The sequence below is a fragment of the Acanthaster planci genome, linkage group LG19 (assembly GCF_054643075.1).
Source record: "Acanthaster planci isolate LZ-2023a linkage group LG19, COTS_SCS, whole genome shotgun sequence".
Lineage (NCBI taxonomy): Eukaryota > Metazoa > Echinodermata > Asteroidea > Valvatida > Acanthasteridae > Acanthaster > Acanthaster planci.
The window spans coordinates 1,130,193-1,138,643 of record NC_141795.1 but is presented as its reverse complement, the minus strand read 5'-3'; positions in this window follow the sequence as shown (position 1 = coordinate 1,138,643).

The following is an 8,451-nucleotide window of genomic DNA, read 5'->3' as shown; positions in this document are numbered from 1 at the left end:
TCACATAATGACTGTGGGCTTTTTGAGCAAGTCCAGTTGGTAGAGAAGTCAGTTCGACAAACTCATAGAATGGCGTCATCAGCAAGTGTCATGTGGGATGAATGCATGTTTCGGGGAAAAAAACAACAAATTGAAATATCCTTTCAGATATTTCTTCGGACAAATTTGGGATTTCTCTAGGGTTGCCTCTCTCCACAAAAAACCCCAATAAACAATTCAATTGTTGAAAGTCAAAGTTGGCAAAAACAAACAAGAAAATTATTCCTGGAATTTTAAGTTGACTGGTGATGTCCAACACCCCTATACCAGGCAAGATATGGGACGGAGGGGTACCCCCCCTTACCTGTCCAATCCCTATACACACTGTAGACTATTGTTACCTAACACACCCCCCTAGAAATCTGTAAAAAAATTCCTGAGATTCCGATCAAACAATGACCAACACAAAGGTGTGTGTGTGTGTGTGGGGGGGTTCTCTCCGTCTCATATCTCGCTTCAAATGTACACCCCTCCCAATTACAATTGTCCCAAAAAAGTCCTGCAGTGGGATCTTCTGAATGACAATTGTGAGACTTACGGAGGCCCGCTTACGCCCTGCGTATTGCTCGGGATTAACCTTACACGATCACGGTCTGCTACCGCACAGATGGCAGGGTTCAACAAATTTAGTGTGAGCGGTCACGTCGCTGGGAGTAAATTCTCTATGGTTCCATTCTGTTGCTCGATACTTTGCAAAGGGGGACCCCCTCTTTTGCATCTTCTTTTTTGTCGTAGGAATCTTGGAATTCCTTTCAGATTTCGAGGGCGTGCAGTATTGGTACAATAGCCAAGGGTATAAGCGTTTGCATCACAAGGGACCTTTGACACTGCTGAGTATCGTCTGTTGTCTGTTCCCTGTCTTTATGAGAAGGACTCCTTCGCTACACTAATCTAGCAAGTTCACAAGCCAGAAATTGGGCTAAAGATGCAAAACAAATGTGAACCTAGTAGCGACTACTCGCCCACGCCACAACCCCGGACTTAATTGCTCTTGAACGACTTGTTTTCGAGTGTTTGGGATATTTCTCGAGCAAGAAGGGAGCGAAAAGTACCGTGAACCGTCAAGCGGTGAACCCGTGGCAGCCCGCCCCGTTGTTGATTGCTTTCCCCGGTATCGGCTGCAAGGGGAATGAGAGTGAATCTAGGCCGTTTAAAGGAGCTGTAAACCAAGCGTTTAGTGTGCAGCCAGCTTGCATAGTTTTATTTTCTGAAAATTTCGTAGGCCTACTCAAAACAAAGATCTGCACTGATAACTGCTGGTGGAACAGAAATGTGTGGCTTTTTATTTACGTGAAAGACTCTAGCATAACTGTCTATTTGTTTTAATGAATGTATATTCATATTTATCAATTGAAATTGAAATGCAAGCGCAGTTAGATGAAGACGGTGTGGTCTGAGCAAGTGGTTTATGAGGACTGCATCGGCTGCTTTGTTAACCATCCCCTGGGTAAGTACATGTACATATATTATGTAGAATAACACTGACAAAAATAAGTAGCTCGCAACAGTAATCTCAGCCTCATATTGGCTCAGTGCAATGTTTGATTTGATAGGTTTTTGTTTCTATTGGCGGGTGCTTCTTTAATTCAGCAGACTGCAAACTGCGACTGCAGACGCAGGTAAGAAAAAGTACACGTACGTGCATACCCAGATTTTGGGCCGAGTCGGGCTGCGATCAGTTGCCTGTTTCTCCGCACCGTGATTGATCGCAGAAGGACGCAGCGATGACAGGTGCGCTTGTCGGGTGATGACTTTTCGCCATGTCCGACCTAGTTGCATACGTCTGAAATAAAAAAAAAGGAAGAAGATGAAGTCTTGTCCATCAGAGCACCTCAAACTCCTCAGCCGTCTAGTTCCCAACCCGTACCGCCCCTGTCCACCACTAGGGGGGAATAGAAGGGAACCCGGCTTGCCGAGACCTAATTTCCCCGGATTTCTGTCTTCGGGTTAAAGATTCAATCGCTATTTGCCGTTTTGCTGTCTGAAGGCTCCGGCTACAGCCGTTCCGTTTGGCTCCTTCGAGCCAGCGTGAGGCGCGCTCGCGCGACAAACTGGGACGAGGAGGGGGGGTCTGGGCAGCGTTCCCAGTCGGGCGGATGTGTTGCCGCTCGCTGCTACCCTGCTCCGGGTATCTGTCATTGCCAGATTTAGACGGAATTACCTGCACTTTATACTGTGCAAACTGCGGCCTTGGTGTCTCGAATGGTCTCGTTCTCAAAAAAGGAAAGAAAAAGAAAAGAAAAAAGTAGCTGCCGATCTAATTTTATCCGAGAGATGAAGATGGGACAGCTACTTGTAATTGAATGCCAACTGCTCACGCTAAAGTAATCAGACCAAAAAATAACACTTTGACCAACTTTTGAGGATTGCACTTTTATTTGAGAGACCATCAATGGAATACTAACAGTAACCACGTTCTCTAAAAAGTCAAACTTTTTTATCAATTAAATCGTCAAACCCTGAAGTCAAAGATAGAAATGGATCGGTGAAGAGTGCCATTTAAGATTCTGGTCCAGAGAGATAATAATCTTTTCAAATTTACTTTATCAATCTTCTTTGCAGCCATTGGCCATTCATTGTGATTGCCTGCGTTGCGGTGCGAAGGCAGAATTGTCTCATTCTCGAAGGGGTGATGTTTTGACACCTATGGCGCCCTCTTAAGCTTGAAGTGAGAGAATCTTGGTGCTTTAGTTAATCTACTCCCACCCACAGAGCTCAAGACAGCAATATCAAAGGTTCCTCTCCTTTACCCACAGTTGATGCTGAAACCGGAAGGACTTGGTAATACCAGTATGGGCAGTGATAACGCCTTTTTGAGAAAGAGGGCGTTGTTAATTCAAATGAATCTGACCATGATCTGACGTCTTGTGGCGCTTGTAGCAGACGATAGTCATTACCGCTTTAACAAAACGTAAATCCGGGGCTCTACACTGCTCACCTTTTTTCGCTTCCATTCAGGAAAGTATCAATCAGTAGAAATTCGCGGAGTCTGCACGATTGACCCCATTTGTTGAAAGTAGAACTGGGGGTTGGAGTTCAAATGGGGGGGGGGTGATTTCGCTAAGTAATCGGGGAGCGCTCGTACGTGACCGCCAAAAAGGTAATCAAAATTGCACTTTGTTCTCCGGAGGGAGGCTGATAGGGGACTCGATCGCGTGTAAATCGATAGCAGTGTGAGTGCCATGTCCGTATTTTCCGCCCCCTGGATTAGGACCAATTTACGGCGGAGGTCTTGGCTAATTAAATTGCCATATGGGGGCGCTTTTCAAAACAGAAGACTCGGGCCGCTTAGGACCGATGAAAGAGGCCATGACCCATTTCTTTTTTATTAGAGCCATTCTTACAAATCGTCGACTTGACATGAATTGACAACACTGCGTTAGCTCCTTCGACGTTAAAAGAAGGAAAACATTCCATTCTTGAAATGGCTTTGTGTGAAGCCAAAGACAAGACAGATTCGGATTCAGTTCACCATTATTGACGGATTCCAAAAGGTTCACTGTGCATGACCTTCCACTTTGGTTTCACTGCCTGTTTCATGATCGACAAAATGTGAGTGAAGTTACCGAAAGAATGCACTTCATTCGTAATTGTTTCATGTTTCAAGCTGTTCAAGACTTAAAACATGAAAAGTTTCACATAAGTTTCATAGAAATCTCTCTTCCCACATTTTCTCTCGTCATATAATGGGACTTGTGAATAATTTGCATTATAATATATACATTATAATAAATTCATCTTGAAAATAATTTGCAGTTATTCAAGAAGTTTAGACATAGTTGGGAGGTATACAACTTAGTTGAACAAAAACAAAAACTTCCTGGTTTTTGTCTTAATGTTTAATTTGTTGTGTATAATTCGTAACTATGTAACTTTTTTGGAAAAAATAAGAAACTGTTTTAAAACTGTTTGCACCGGCAAATTCCAATTTAGAATGACCAAAGGCGTATGTATCGATCCTCTGTGTTTTAAAATTCGATCTCACCATGACGTAAAACAGTCAGTTCTTGCCCTATCTTGATCCCATCACACCGATTTTGACGAAAATCGGTTGAGTATTCATTATGGTGACCCTTTCACCTTCCAACCCGGCAACCAGTTGGCTATTTTTTACCGGGTCATCCCGGCCGGAGATTGCGGGTCATTTTGACCGATTTCCCCGGGCCACCGTCTGTCGGCACGTCCGAGGGGTCTCGCCAAAAGTGACCAGGGTTCTCTCCACGCACGCTGCGATTTAATTAGCTAATAGCTCGGGGTAACTGTGTTCAAAGTGGCAAGGTGGGAAGGGGGCCCGCGTCTAACCTCCTTCAAAGGACGAAAGTCAAGCTGGGTGTTTGCTGGGACGGCTTAGGGAGCCGAATATTGGCGGTAATTCGGCCGAGATACATAAATTAATACAGCGTCGCAGGTGGCAGTTTCTGAGAAGAGTTCTTCAATCAGCAATGATGAGGAGCGACCTCAGTCTGTAGTCCTTCGGATGGGATGATTGAAGCGGTGTCTCCAAGGATGATACGAGCCCTTCACAACCAAATTGCTGTGTCCGTTCGTGTGGTGGCATTCTGTGAATATCGGAGTGTGTTAGCGTCTAAGGAGCATACAGCCTGTCTTCGATGCGATAATTAACATCGACACCTGTGGGCTTCGATCAAAATTGTACTTTACAGCTTCACGTGTCCAAGCTAGTAATATTGCACGTGCATGATCTTTCTCCTCATTATGTTTTCTCCTAGCCCTCTCATCCTTTTTGGAGGGATGTACTGGCCTGCACTCCGTTCCCCGCCTCCCCCGGCCGGCGATGACGCGGTATGTCAGACACAGCGCGTCTTACAGGGATTTCCTCCCCCACTCAGGTGCTGACAGGTGATCATGGTGGGACCGCCAGTGGAGGAGGTGGGGAGGGGGGAAGCGAGTGGGGGACAGGGGCAAATTTGGGAAGCTGGGTCATGGAGACAGAAAGAACAGACAGAAACTCGGGTATCTTTGCGACGAAGAGAGTTTCGCTCTGACTTATGAAAGTTCTATCCCCGAATACCTCTTTTCCTCTGCTCGTTGATAGTTCTTCGATGTTCTCTTTGCCCCCGATTTTACCTTTTCACTCAAATTGAAAGTGTTTTATTTTGTACGGGTGTAGCCTTTGACGATCTGGTAGTATTTCTGGATTTGTCTTTGATTCCTTTCTCATTCTAGAAGTCTTTATTTACCCTTCTCTGACTTTGACTTTCCTCACCATTTCCACGTCTTACTCTTTTAACTTGCCCCTACTCCTTCTAACCTCATGCAGTTCTACCAACTGATCACAGTAGGCCTACTCCGATGCCGAAACACACATCACTGCCTGCCGACGTTCACGCGTTCGTTCCAATAGTCCCCCCCACGAAAACAAAGCTCCCAGGAAAGGTGGAAAGGTATTAAAGATGACTCAGATTGGATGACCAAGTGAGGGTCTTTTTCGATGGGAAGTCTGCGTCAGGACGCGTTACGAGGGTCGGCCATCAAACGCGATGGCAGACCTTGCAATGTAAACCTCTGCGACAATGCCGCATGATCCTAACGATTTAGGTGGGTTTACCTTCGTCCGTCACGCCAGCAGTAAAGATAAGTGATTGAGTCCGATCGTTGGTTCTTGAAGTCAGAGGTGGCGCCCTTTGCCCCCACCTCCTCTGCCAGGGCTGAAAACCAGTTTGCACGGTCATGCAGGAAAGAGAAATGGAACCTTATTGGGAGGAAGTCTGATTGCCACGTCCACGTGTTATGGATCTATGTTTCCTGAGATTCTCGAAACATGGCTCAGTCTTTGGCAATGCTCATCCCCAAGATGCAATTATCTGCCTCAAAGATCTCTTTAAACTAATCAGTCTGTTTTGAAGATTACACTTATTCTGTCATCAGTCACAAATTTTACACTTACGGCAAAGTGAAGGTCGAAGTTCAAGGCAGACGAATGCCAGGAGTTGTGTCGCAAGTGTAAACCCCACACACATCAATTCGTAAATTGCTTAATCCCTCGAGTATCCGCGGTCTGTTTCGCAGATCAAACCAATTTTTTCCTCTCTGTCTCTTACGACATTATGTTCAGCCGTTCATTACGACATGTCTCACTCTGTTAAAAAGTCGAAAACTGTCATTTGTTCGGTGTGGATTTGCCTCTGTAGAGGCGGCATACCGTGCCCCAGGTCATCATAACCCTTGAATGTGCTACAAGTTTTATGCCCGTATACGGAAGCCTAGATTGGACACTATTTCCATAGATAGTTTCCTTCAGACTGTGTTATGCAGGTTATCAAAATGATATGATCATGAGTGATCAAAATATGGACAGTCTTTCAACAGTTCTTTCAGTCAAAAAGTAGACAGTTCACTTGTTGGAAGGTTACGTGCAAATGGCTTGGACAACAGCCACACGAGGTGTCCATTAAAATTTTCAATTGGGAAGAACGAAATCGCACTCTCGACAACTGCTTTGACGTGCCAATCATTTTGCTGCCAAAGACTTATATATACACGAACTAGTAAAAAATTAACTTAAATTATTTGGATCTATTGCATATTGCGCACAAAGGTTGAAGTATTTACGAAGCCGTCGAATTTTCTCTTAGTTTCGAAACACAGGGGGTCAATTAATTATTACTTCTTTAATCTGGTCATATGTTTTAATAATATATGTTCATCTGTAGGGTTTTATTTGGGTCACCGAAGGAATGCGAGATCATATCTGGACATTGTTCTCGGCCTCCAAGAGTTCAGTGTATACAGGATCTGAATATGAAAATGTCCAATCAGTTATTGCATCTTCTTCCATTCCAGTCAGAACCTAACGCCCTCTGTTCCTCTCCGTAATTTCAACCGGATCAAGGCTCTTCAGACCCACAGAATCCAGTTCACTTATCGTGCATTATACGCTACACCCCACAAATCCATATTTTCCACTACCCGTATTAAAAGTTCAAGGTGAAATCTCCAAGCTTCTCAGTCGGGGCTGTCGTCACCTCAGCCCTACCGTGAAATCCGCGCAAAGGACCGGGTCGGCCTTTCCAAATCCCCGCTGTGTCGGGCGCGGCATCGGTGCGGCCACGGTTCAGTCAGAATGCGTAGCTTCTTTTATTCACGATATGCTATCGACTCTTCCTTTATCTACGTACCGCGAGCGCTGAAGGGATAAAAAGGATAGAGTTGGGCGAATTCTGAGATGATTTACTGTTCCGTTTGCGCGTCGAAATTGCCACTTCACCTCGGCCTCGAAACCCCATGGAGAATCTGGTTAGATCGCCGCAAAATGGCGGTGGTTTGTACCCATGCAATCAATGCTCGAAGAACCCTTGCATAAAGCAGCCATTCGTAGCTCATGATGTAGTCCTACTTCATGAGTATTAAGTAAATTGAAAGTATTAACTATTGACTCAGAGGTTTTACAAATAAAACAAGATAACTAATGCGGCAGAAATGTCTTAGGCCTATGCTCGCTGTCTGCCTTTTCATTCCTTCCTTTTTTTTGAACCGCATATTGTAAAAGCAGAGATCGTACTGAAAGAAGTTGTTTACCAGGAAGTTTCGTCCTAATTCTTCCAGTTTTTTGCCTGTGGCTCATATAGCCCTGGGCACTTTCCTACGTGGTTGTCTGCGGCCATTCATACCATACCACACACGCTGCCGATGCCACCGATCCTAACCCCCTACCCACCAACAGACCAACAATACCAGTCCCTCTACCAGCGCTGGTCTCACTTCCGCCGTAACAGCGACGGCGCTGAAATCCAACTCAAGCGAAGCCATTGAACAAACACGGATCGCCCGGCCGTCGTTTGGACAAACCAGCTCCTTGCACTTTCCCGATACGCCCTTTGACTCTGTTTTCCTTCCCTCCCGTTCGGTGTGCCATCGCCCCGGCGTAAACCGTTCCCTCTAGTCTCGCTGAAACCAAGTCCCCTTGTTGAAATACTGCTCGAGAAAAAAAAATGAACTCACTATTTGGTCAAGCACAGCTGCTTTGAGTAATAGCAAACAGCTATACGGCAGCCGACGGTCCCAGAGAAAACAAAATAAGGAAAGAAAGAGAGAGAGAGAGAGAGTAGAGGGAAAAAAATGAAGAAACTCGGCTCGGGGTAAATAAGACATTGGTCCGGTGAAGACGGACATGACTTTTCAGCAGTGGGGCAGCTGGGTGGAAAGCCCCAGGCTAAATGTCTCCAATCCTTGGTCGAATACTAATAACAGATTCGCTTCAGCCCCTTCATCAACGGACCGGTTACGTTACACGTTGGCAGTGAACGTTATACGCGGCAGGAGGAGGTTCTACAGAACCTGTAGTGCCTCAGATGTGACGATTTAATTCTAATTGCTGTCCCTAAAGATTTAAAGAAGGACTTTACATGATCTTGCAGTAACTAAAGAAGAGCCAAATTTTAAAGCAAGTCT